Here is a 13,634-nt window from a genome sequence, read left to right on the forward strand (position 1 = left end):
AACTCACTTCTCCCCCAACACATCTTCTACCTTTGGAGACAGCCAAAGCCATCATAGCCATGCCCATCTCTCTACAAATAAATCATTATCTCACCTACACTCATCTAATTTGAGAGCTATCTCACTTCAAATATCTAATTTTATCTATCCATAACTTTTAGAGATTTAGATGTGGGGTGGCATATAGGACTAAATTGAGGAAGGGCTTTTCAAAAATTGTACAACAATAGTTCACTCATAGGTTGAATTGCAACAAGTCCTCTAAGCAGCAATAGCATTAGTAGTGAGACTATCTCCCAAGAAGGAAAACACTAATTTCTTAGATTGCTAGGTGCTGTAAGATTTCCATCAAGGGAATACCCTTAACTTCAAGAGGAAGCCATAACCAATTTTTTCAATTTAAGTTTTTTGAAGTTTAAGCTAGGATTTTGAAATAAGACTCACTAAGAGCTACTTCTTATGATTGAAAAAGGTGTCTGTTGAGGTATTTCTAGATCATTGTGCACTATAAAGTGATGCCCTTCCTTGTTTCTTCATCTAATACAAGTGCAAGTGTGGAAGCTATTGAGACAATCCTTGTCCAATACAAGAATCTTCAAGTTGCAAGATCAAGCAAGAGGAGTAAGAAGTTCAATCCAAATAGAAGGTATTGAAGCCAAGGGAGACCATGAAGCCAAGGAAGATCATCTCATTAATAAAAAGCATCGGTCTTACATTGGTGTAATTCATTTATATGGGTCACCATTTAGTACTTCCAAACTTGTAGACAAATCTCAAATACTTTGCAAGCAATCAACTTTTCATACTAGAATTGTCATATTCTATTTATTAGTCAAAGAAATTTCCCTTTGTTAATGTGCTAAGCACTATAAGATTTTATAAACTACTAAGGACATACTTCACCATGGTATTTCTAATCTAATTACGTCTATTGAGAAGCTTGATGACCAAGGATTCTGAAAAACACATCAAGTTCACATTAGAAAGAAAAATATCAACATGCCTTATCCTTAATATTGGGGTTTCTTGATATACATAGTTGATCTACATGATGGCTATTTAAATAGACCCCAACTTAATGAAAGATTATTTGCATGCTTTGCTTTTCTCTCTTACTTAGTTTTTTAATCTCTTGATACAAAGGACTTACGTTGTACATCTTGATCGTGCCCATTCAATTTGTCAAATCTATTCAATTGATTCACGTTACTTGTTAAATGAACATTTAAATATGATAAATTAGTAAAAGTACTTCAATAATGAGTGATTAGAGTAGCTTAGTTAAAATAAATTACTTTATATATCATAAATAGTACTTGTATTAATAAAGCTTTGATGTTTTCTTTTAGTTAGAGATAAAAGCAATGAAGCGTTACGTTACTTTAGAAAAAGAACACGAAGTGACGTTTTTTAGTTTGAGTATTCTTATTTATGATAATGGATTTTGAATGAGCTTAGTACCTCAATAGCTGCGTAAACAAGTGAATGACTAGGCATTTAAAAAGGATCGCTATTGGTCACCCTACACTAATCAAGTTGGCTCTTTGGCTAGGTGAGGTGTAACTCATGGGTTAGTTGGGGGACTTGTTTATTACCCAAGAGGTGATGTTTTCATAAACTTATTGGCACCCACATGCATAAGCAAAAGTGGTTTGATAGCACAACATTATGTAGTTAAATCTCTCAAGGTATAGGTGGAGTGGGGCTTTGAGCAATACGATGTTGCTATATATACCTAAGAACAAGAGAACTTTTGCAAATGTGCTTAACTATGGTTAATGGATAGTAGTTTTTATTCCAATTAGAGACATAAGGATCTCAAGTGAGGTTCGAGCTAAGATAAGGAAGTATTTCTACTCTTATGGCTTAATAAAAATGATAGTATTTTCAAATGTTATCAAAATGCGGTAGCATGACTTATCTAGAAAACTAAAATGACATGTCTACATTTGGGGGGAAAGTAGGAGATTACATCTCACACATTCTTGGTCTATGGATAGGTGGACATGATAAATTTGGTAGTTTTCCAACCCTTAAATTCATTGAAGAATTAGGAGTGTAAGACCTTGACTCAAGGTTGCCATCCAGGTTGGTCCTATTTTAGGGGACCTATTGATGGTCGTGCCTTGCTCAACAAGGAAAAAAACATGGATTTCTATGAATAATTACATAACCAATTCACCCTTATCTCTCTTCCTTTGTCCTCTCTTCTCCCTCCCTTTTTCTCTCTCTCCATATCCTCTTTCACTCGTATAGCCTTCACCCTTGTAGCAACACTAGCATGTGAGTACATAGATAACTGACTAGCACAAAGACCGATAAAGAAGTGTAGCCCACTTGGTATGGCTATATGTGACAAATGCTAGAGGCTTCAAATCCTAACTCTAACAACAATATTTTCAAATTAAATAACAAAGTGTTATGATTAGTGAAATGGGCGCCCAATATGTGCTTGCATTGAGACCACTACCTATCTATTCTTGTCATCTTGGTTTCATGTAAAGAAGAAATGGGCTGAGAATCTCTTATTGCTGCAAATGCATTGTTGCTCTTGTAGACTTTTCAAGGAACCTACTTTGGAATATAAGAGATAACAATTTGGTAATTTTGATGATTTATTCGCCAGCATGTAGGTGTTGGCACATGCTCATGACACAATTTATTCATCCATGTCTAGCTTGATGCACTCATGCATGGAGGAAGAATTTGATGCCAAATACCATGTCTTCCTTCTAGAGAACTTAACAAATCCCAATGAGTAGAGGTACATTACAAATGGGTGGGTGTTGTGGTGTTGCTTTATTTAAAGTAGATATTGGCTCAAGTTTGGCCATTTGTTCGAGTACAATAGTGTGGACACTATGAATCTAGTGGAGAGATTATGGTAGTATGTAATGTACATACTACTTAATTACTAGATCAATTGCTCCATCTTGAATGTACTCCATATCCTTGTTCGAACACTCTTAAATCTAGGAGTTGAATGGGAGGAATGGCACTAGAGTTCTTTAAAAAAGCAATAGATTAGTATATTGAGCTTCCAAACATACATTTTTTGATTTAAATGTATGGCTTACTATAACATGCATTTTTATATAGCTAGCTTGGGGCAATATAATACTTATGGCTATAGAAAAGGGCAAACCAAAATTTAGCACAAGGAGAGTCATTTTTCAAAGATATGAGGATTATTCTTCCTCCATAAAGATCTTGAATAAGTTTGCACTATTGTTCAAGGTGTGTAGCATGTGAAGCATAGGTACATGGTATCACATCAGCATGTAGTCTACTTATTGTGATTGCTCATAGTGGAGCATGGAATGCAAATACATATATGACTTGCAATTGCCTATTTATGAAGGGAGGTGAGCCTTGAAGTGGAAGCAAGAGCTATGGTGGAAGGAGCAAGAGTAAGAGAGAGACACACACATAATGTGGAAACTCCAATAGTCACAATGTGTGACCGACCTTCCCTTTATTCAAATGTCACTAAAAGAATGAAGTGACAATGATGGGTGCTCACCGCCTGTAGTGTGCAGGCGTGGGTATTGTCAATGTAGTAATACACAAGCGGCTAGGTAGAGGTGCCTTTACCCCCCAACAACCTCCCACTTAAAGGAGAATCTACCTCAATGAGGAGTGAAAAGAAAAAAAAGAGAAGACATTACAACATATGCATAGATACAACAGGATGAGAAAAGATGTCAACTCATCCAATGCCCATCAACCTCCTAAGGAAGGCAAAGCACTCTATAGAGAGTCTGTAGGATTTTGGTCTATTGAGATCTTGACAAGGTCAACACACCTGTCCTCAACGATCTCACGAATGAAGTGATACCTCACCTCAATGTGTTTCGTCTTCACCTCGAAGACCTAATTATTGGGTTACTAGATAGCACTCATAGAATCTAAATGCAAGGTAGGGATAGCATCTGCAATACCAAGGTTAGTAACCAAATGATCCAACCAAATTGCCTCCTTGCAAGCCTCAGTGGTAGTAAGATACTCGATCTCTATAGTAGAAAGGGCTATGCATTTCTGCACCCTCCTGGACATCCATGGAACAACACCTCCAGCAAAAGTGAACACATAGCCAGAACTGGACTTCCTACTGCCTGCATGTCCTGCATAGTTAGAGTCAGTGTATCCCACGACTCTTGTATCCTAGCTGCCATAACACATGCACATATCAGCAGTGCCCTTTATGTACCTCATGATACCTTTTATGACATCCCAATGCCTATTGCCAGGTATAGCCATATAATGTGCCACAACACCAACTGCAAATGCAGTATCTAGACGGGTGGCTATCATTGCATACATAAGACTGTCCCTATAGATGCATAGGGAATCTTGGCCATCTCGGCCCTTTGCTTATTTGTCTGCGGAAAATCGACCTGTGATACCTTCACATGAAAAAGTAATGGATAGCCAATAGGTTTCACATCCTACATACAGAAGTGCTCAAGGACTTTATCGATATACTCCCTCTGTGACAAATAGAGTAGTCCCTGAGACCTGTCACGCATAATGCGCATACCAAGTATATGAGAGGCATGTCCCAGATCTTTTATCTCAAAGCTCTTCTTGAGCTGAGCCTTAAGAGCATCTAGCTCATCATGAGCTTTCCCTACTAAAAGCATGTTATCCACATAGAGTACCAAAATCAGTAATGAACCATCATGGGCTTTCTTCGTGTATAAGCACGAATCCATAGCACTACGATTGTAGCCCTGTGATTGCATGAATGCATCAAATTTGTGGTACCATTCCCTAGGTGCATGCTTCAAGCCATAAAGCCTCTTCCTCACACTAGGTGTTCCCTACAAGGCTCTGCAAAGCCCTTAGGCTACTCCATGTATATCTCATCATGCAAGTCCCCATGTAAGAAATCCATCTTGACATCCAATTGATACAAGTCCAAGTCAAGCTGGGCAACCAAATCCAAGACTAAGTGTAGGGTGGTTATCTTAACCACAGGAGAGAAGACTTTATCAAAGTCAACACCATGCTCCTGCTTAAAGCTCGTTGCTACCAATTTGGCCTTGTATGCCGGCGTGGGGTGTCCAAGGTTTACTTTTCAACTTGTACATCCACTTGCAAGGCAAAGCCCTCTTGCCACTAGGCAAGGAAACCAAATCCCACGTATGATTCTTATGCAAAGAGTCAATCTCAAACTGCATAGCCCTCTCCCAAGAGTGACTCTCACCTGCATAGCCTCATCATAAGTGAGAGGATCTCCTGCATCTGTAACCAATACATAATTTATGGAGGGCTCATAGCTATCTCAGGAGGTCATCTATCTCTAGTAGAATGCCTCAATACAGGTTGTGCTACATATCCAACATCTTGTCTAACATCTTGTCCATGAGGATTGGATGCTGGTGCAGCCTATCTAGCTAGTTGTGCAGGAGCAGGGGACTCCTCTCGAAAGATAATCATGCATATATCAACAACATTCTCAGGCTACATATGCATTTTGTCCTCATGGAACATAACATCATGGTTGCGGATCACTTTTCGTGCCTACTGATCCCAAAGATGATATCCCATCTCACCTGCATCTCCATAGCCAAGGAAAATGCATTTCACACTTTTAGGATCCATCTTATTGTGTTTGTCCTTGGGCATATGGCAGAAGGCCTCACATCCAAAGATACACAAATGAGCATATGAGGGAGGCTTTCCTATCCATACTTGCTCTGCAACCTAGAAGTTAATACCACTGCTGCAAGGTGATATATTAATGAGATGCATGGTAGTAGAGACAGTCTCAGTCCAAAAATGTTGTGGTAAGCCTGCTTAGCTAAGCATATTGTGGACCCTCTCTTGGATAGTCATAATCATGCGCTTAGTCATACCATTCTAGGGAGGGGTGTAAGGGGCAGTCAACTGACGCTTAATATCCCACTCGTCTCACAAAATTGCTAAAAGGCACGTGAGATGTACTCACCCTTGTTATCAGTCCTTAGGCATTTCAGCCTATGCCGAGACTGGTTCTTTGCTAAAGCAAGCCAACATTGAAAGACTACCAAGACATTAGATTCTGGCTTTATGGGATAAGCCCAAACCTTACATGAATAATCGTCAATAAATGTGACAAAGTACTTTGCACCCCTTAATGACTGACAAGGCATGGTTCCACGTACATATGCATGCACAAGAGCCAAAGGCTCACCCATGCGTGGAATGTCAGACTTTTTATGCGAATTCCTAGTCTGCCTACCATATAAACAATGATCACACGACTCAAAATGCGAGTAGTCAAAAAGGCGGAAGATACTACAAAAGCACTAAGCATTTTCATTTCCTTAAGTGACATATGCCCAAGATGAGCATGCATGAGAAATATATGTGGGATAGAACCCACTAACAAAACATGGTCAATTATACCAGATGCAACCAAGGGGTAGAGGCTGCTAGACTTTGCAGCTCTTGCAAGAGCAAGCCTGCCACGAGTTATCTTCCATGTAGAATCACTAAAGCATATATGGTAACTTGCATCATCAAGGTGCCCAACAAACATAAGGCTTTTAGTCAATGCAGGTACATGCCGTAGATTATGCATAACAAAAGTGCTACCAAAGGGAAATTGCAGAGTGACATCACCAATGCCAACAATAGCAAGAGATCAATCATCACCTAAGCGTATAGTACCGGATACATTATGATAGGTATGAAGCCACTCATTGTAGGAGGTCGCATGAAAATACGCACTCAAATACAAGATCCAACACTATGCATGCATAGACTAAGGCTCAGTCAACTGAGAGGCATCACATGAAGAGGCTGCTAAGATGTAGTCACCATCTGACTCCTCATGATGTATGACATTTATTTGCTCAATCTTTATGTTGGACTTTGCAAGTATAATGCTGTGATCATTGGATTTCTCCTACACATTTTATTTTCCCTTTTCTTTGGGCTTGTCATCTCCCATCTTATGGCAATGCCGATGTATGTGTCTTGCTTTCCCACAATAATGGCATGTAAAATCAAGCTTATGTCCACGGGACTTGTTGCGTCCATGTGACTTAGACCAAGACTTTTGAGAGTCCTTTCCATGAAGATCATTATCTTTCTTGCCACTTCTGCCATCTCTAAGGGATAAAGCATGTGAACTGCGAGAAGCATCATTATTTTTCTGTTAATTTCTTCAGTCATATCAAAAGAGCACTCTCTACATCTTTCAATTTTAGTCCATCAAGTTTGTTGGTATAGATTGCAATGTGAAATACATCCCAAGACTTAGGTAAAGTGCCAAGCAGAAATAATGGATGTAGATTATCCTAAAACTCAATACCCTATTGAAGCAGACTCTTCATGATAGAATGAGATTGGCTAAAGTGAGCAAACAATGGGGTCCCCTCCTTCATGTGGAGATCCATCAACTATTGAAGCCAATACATCAGCGAAGCAGGGCTTTGCTTTGCATAAAGTTCCTGAATCTTTTCCCATAGATTCCATGCACTCTAATCGTCATCTTTAATAATATTTTTGTGAACCTCTTCAGAGAGTGATAAAATGATAGTAGACTTGCGTAGTGGATCTAAATCAGCCTAGTCAACATCATCCATGTTCTCGGGTTTAATACCTTTGTTTCTTAGTGGCTTAATTTGCAATCTCTACACCAAAACTTGCCATATATGTTAAGACTTCTAGTAGCCATAGTTGGTGCCATCCAACTTGTCAATGTTAAACAAAGTTGTATCTTTGAGATGACCAGCAATAATGAGTCGAAACAGAGGCAAACTATGTAGAAAACAACCTACTATAATTAGCAGTAAACATGCCAAAACCACTACCAAAATAAGCCGAAAATAAGAGAAATTGCTAAAATGACCAGTTGTCCATAAAATAGTACCAAAAGTACATCAAAATGACATGATTAATCTCAGTAAATACATCACAGTCCACATAACACAACTTGCTGGAATAAATCACAACAAATGAGAAAAAGAGAGCAAACAATGATCCAAAGTTAAGTATGACTGCTAGGTTAGATCCTACATGAAGTGGGCATGTAACAAACACTGTAGAAACCAAGAACCATGAGCCAATCCCAAATGTGTTAGAGAAATTGATGTCAGTAGAAGGATACAAGCCCTGACATAAAGAACTGAGAGAGTAAGCCAAGTTAGGTGTATGCCTAACTGATAGGACCTAACAAAGGTCGGTGTATGCTCAAAGAAAATACGGATCAAATCAGCCCAAAAGCATCCAATGCAGACAAGTATCTATCAAGAGCATATACATGTAAGAGATCCTAGTCTCATCTGCTCAAGAAGCTCAACTGCATAAACCTCAAGCTCTGCAATATCCATAGATAGAACAAAGCTCCTATTGACAGAAAGATTGATGTTAATCTAGCAAGCAAGCTCAAAGATAACATGTGAATACATAAGGCATCATGGAGCCAAGACCATATAACAATGGAGCATCTAGAGCAAGGGATCGGTCAAGAATCACTTATAACATCGAGTACATTATGTAACGGTCAATGTCAAATGTCTGACAATCCAAATAAGCATCCAAGAGCTCCAACGTATGCAAATGAAAGCCCAATTGAAGCTCCAAGTGGCAATCAAACATAGACAATGTAAGAAGTATGCATTTCTGACATATGCGTCAAAGCATGTACCGAAGGGTCAAGCATAGACCATAAGCACAATGACTGTCACAAAGCATACCACTGTAGACCAAAGTCAATCAAATGCCAACCAATACGATGAAGCTCAAAAGGCATTTTGGAGCAACACAAGACATGTGCCAATCTCTGTATATATCCGTGTAGTCATATGAGTGACTTGAGAAGCACCTGTGAACCAATAGGTAAAACAACATACACTGACCAAAATAGGCTTCAACCCTGGTTATTAAATTAGTAAATTTACTATAAAAAACTGAGTAAATTAGCCCTCAAATCAAGCTCAAAGCCATCTCAAATCATGGGCATATGATATACCAATGTAGTAGCATCAATGGTACACATTAGTAGTGCATATAGAACACTTGAATCATGGCCAGGAGCAATAGGTAAATAAAATCCCTATTAAAAGAGGTTCGGTCCTGCTGTATATATCAATGAATACACTATCAAACCAAGCTATTTCAGTACCAAAATCAGCTCCAAATCCAATCCATAACACATGCATAACATTCCCATACATGTAAACATCACCCAAGTATAATCGGGCATCATAAGACCAACAAAGTTGACCATAGAAGCATCAAATAGAGTGCTGCCCTATATTTTCAGCCAGCAAACCTCAACCAAAATAGAGTAAACGAAGTGGTTAAATTTGTCCAAAATAAACTCCAAGCAATGACATAGCATCCCCGAATATATAAGCATCAATTGGGCATGACCGAGCATCATCCAACCAATGGCAATGAGTGTAGACATCAAAGATAAGTGCTGCCTTGTTTTATGGCAGTTAGTGGACTGTTATAATAGTCCAAAACTAAAGCTTAGCACTCAAGTCGAATATCAAGAGTGGAAGGATCAATGCCAAGTATCAAAACCAAGTGTATAAGTGCTTATATTGGTGCCCAATGAAGAAGATGTGTTGTAGGAGATGAAAAACGTGAGCTGCTGCTTAAAAAAGGGCCTATTCCACACAACGTGATGCTGCACCAGTAGGGTGAGGGCTATGGGAGGCTACTCCAACTTTCTTGAGAAGACTAAAAGAGTGCCCAAGAAGAATGCAACCAATAGGAAGCTCGAACAGAGTGGTTATGCTTGCCAACAAAGAGATGACTAATGTAGGTATTCGAATGGAAGTTGCTGCTCGGGCCCAAGCTCAAGCTCACGAAGAAGAAGACTCTGATACCAGTTGAAGGGAGGTGAGCCCTGAAGTGGAAGCATGAGTGGGAGCACGAGCTATGGTGGAAGGAGCAAGAGCAAGAGAGAGAGACATGCACAATGTGGGAACTCCAACAGTCACAATGTGTGATCAGCCTTCCCTTTATTCAAATGTCGTTGAAAGAATAAAGAATGAAGTGACAGTGATGGGCACCCAGTTGTTTGTAGTGTGCACGCGTGAGTACTATTAATGTAGTAATACATGAGCAGTTAGACAGAGGCGCCTTTACCCCCAATAATTTAATGACACTACACGCATTTAAGTGTAATCCTTCCATTGATAGATAATGCATGATCTTTGCGGTCATCACCTTGTGATCACGATGAGGTTCTTCCCATTGCCATGTCCCTTGAGTGTAATGATGATAGTGTGCTTGGACATGCCCTTCTTTTGATCTTAAATATGAAGCAAGATCTTGAAAGGATAGAGCAGGAGCTTTCACCACTTGATAGGACAAAGTAGGGATGCGCTTTTTTCATCTCATGAAATGCAATAACATTATTGGCAAATTGGTTTCACCAATTGAGGTTTATAAGCACATGAAGGGGAGAAGCATCAATAGTGGACGGCAACATGTGCACTTCATGGGATTGCAAACCCATTTATCATGATCATTGCTACAGAAAACCCTTGTGATGGACCTAATGGGACATTCACTTGCCACATGTGCCATGCCCTTCTTCCACTTAGTGGAAAGGATGTTCTAGCCACTGCTTACCACAATCTCGTAAACAAGCCAATGATAATTAATGATCAAGAGCATCATGATGTCATCTATTGAACAATCGTATTTTGCTACTACCAAAACAACAATGAGGAACATAGCTTAGAGATGTTTCTCCTCAATCAATATGTCACAAATGCCAAAGCTTCAGTCACCATGATTATGATGCCAATTACCTAGTGGGTGAAGAATTGCCCATAAGCTCATACTCCAAATTGCATGTTATATTTCAATGAGTTTAATTAGCAAAATAGTTGTTTTCATGATAAAAATGTCCTTGCTTTGACCATGCTTGCAACCCTAAATTTGATCATCCATGAAACAAATCTAAAGTGGAATTTAACCAAAATAAATAAATTGTATTGAAAAGAAAAGTATATTTGATTTGACTGTACTTGATTTGATTGTTCTTGCAATTGTTTTTGACTGTAAACCTATTTTTCATCATGGGTTAGATTATACATGCAATTTAGACAAACTTGGAATGACTATACATGCAATCCCATGTATTTGTTGCTATCACCTAGAAAATTTCCCACCAATTTTCAACCTTGAACAAATTTTTTAAATTGTTTCCATTGTAGAATTCTCATGGCTCATGTCCCCTTAATCCCAAATTTCTAATCATATGAAGGGCCAGACTCTAATAACCCTTGTTTTTTACACTCACCCAACAGAGAGTAACCGATGTAAACTTAGTAATCCCTACGTCATGCAATAACCCAACAAAGATCACAATGCAAATAGAGTAACCCTACTTCTTGTAACAACCTAGTAGAGGGTTCATAGTGCAAATAGAGTGACCCTGCTTCCTTCGATAACTTGATAGAGAGCACAAAGTGCAAAGACAATAGACCATGTTTCACATGGTAACCTAACAAGGAGCACGGAATGCACATATAATATCCTTTATACACAACCACATTAGTTCAATAGAAACATATCAATGCATTACCGTTAACTCTTGCATTTTGCACATAACCACCATCATGTTGGGAGAGAGAAAGTAAGTAACCCTTACATGATGTGGTCTCTAGCTCTGAGATAGTTGCCAAATTGGGTAGCCCTTGCCCATTGTAAAACACTACACACAATGCCTCTTGCACCCTATAAAAATACATCGCATTGACCAAATTTTTTATCATCTCCAAATTTGCATATATTCGCACCTAGGTCCATTAACCAAAAGTTTGCAAGTTTTTGCAAATACACATCATACCACAAAGACATTATGCCATAAGTTTTTGCAAATGTCTATGAGTACATGACACCAAAGTATCAACAAATATATTAAACCCAACTATGTTTGCAAATACATTACACCTCAAAGACCACAAAGATTAGTCTTTCGAATACGTAACACTTCCGAATGCAAAATGCCAGCAAATTGTAGTACGTACAACTAAAAGTACAAAATTATAGTACATGCAACCAAAAGTATGAAAAACACATTACCATTCACCAAAATTTGGCAATTTACAATTGTGAATGGGTAAACCTCATCATGCATTGATGAAAATAAGGAGGCCATAGTTCCAAGTGGACCAAACAGAGTAACTCTACCAAAAAAGTTTGCAAATTATATTTCCAAACAAGATTTTCATGCCAAAAGAGTTAGTAAAATTATATTTTCGAGTTGAAAAAGCTAATCACATTTCCATAAAGTTGATTACATTGGGCAAGTGTCAACAAACCTAATTACATTTCCCAAAAAGTGATGAGACCTTGCCATTGATTTTGATGACAATCCCCAAAAAGAGATTGGATTGAGAGACCAAGAGACACCAAAATATCAAAGACGAATAGACCAATGACACCAAAAGATCCATAGATCAAGAGACCAAGCGACATTGAGAGATACAATAGACTAAGCCAATAGTTGATGGATTCAACAAAGATCATGGAAGCCTAAGAGACCAAACAATTTGTTTGCAATGGAGGCAAAAACAACCGAAAATTAAGGGTTTACCTACTGGGAGGGGGCATTGTCCAAGTGGCCCTATTCAATCATCACTATATGATTGTCTATCACAGGCATCTCACCATCCTTTGCATGTGCTGTGGATGTCAAACCCACCCTTACTTGTCAGTAGGCTTTGCTACACTCAAACACCTCTCAATGATGGTCTTTGACAAAAGTCCACTAAAAAAATATAACAAGGTACATTGTGAAACATGTAATGCTAGTAATAGGCTTTCACATGTCCTCGCCTCTCTGACTTCACAACCTCTTCAACCACCCTATTGCAATCTTTGCCTTTCAAATGGAGCATCTACAAGAAATACAAGAAACAAAAATCAAGAAGAACTAAAAAATCAAGAAAGTATGTTGTTTGTGTAGAGGATATGCAATAACATGAGCAAAAAAACAAGAAGTTGAGGAATTGGACCTAATGACACACAAAGGTTTATTCCATGCACTTAGCAAGGGGTCCCTACTATGATTGGGTCTCATTATAAGATGTACGTCGTATTAGAAATACATGAGTAGTCTGATGATATTTTTCCTTGTATAGTAACCAGTAATTCTTGCCACATTTAGTAGCCTTGGTTGGTGGAAGCTATGGTAGACTATGATTGATCTCTTCTCTCCTTCCCCCCAAAAGATGAATTATGTGAAAGATGTGCACCAAGGATGTAGTCATTCATGACATGTTGGCAAACTTCACTACAAAACTACCTCCAATCCCATGGGATACATAGTAGCCCATGCAAGGAAGCCCCAAACAATTCAAGCCACATGAATGTCCTATGACCTGGGTGATTGAGATGTGCCTCAAGGCACACTCTCATTGATGGCCAACACTATTCTAATAGTGATTGTATACCTTTAGAGAAGCCTTCTAGTTTGCCTAATTCTCATGGTAACCCTTGCAACCTTAGGAAACCCATGCGATTTGGCTCTAATTACCTAGGGTAACACTTACAGTCTTAGAAAACCATGCAAACCATAGTATCTTGTGTGTGAAACCATAGATGTGTAGGAAATCACAAACATACGTATGATTCATAACCCTCCCACCATAAACCATGTAATGTGCACC

Source organism: Lygodium microphyllum, chromosome 11, assembly GCF_053477565.2.
Source record: "Lygodium microphyllum isolate KBCC chromosome 11, Lygodium_microphyllum_v1.1.10, whole genome shotgun sequence".
Classification (NCBI taxonomy): Eukaryota; Viridiplantae; Streptophyta; class Polypodiopsida; order Schizaeales; family Lygodiaceae; genus Lygodium; species Lygodium microphyllum.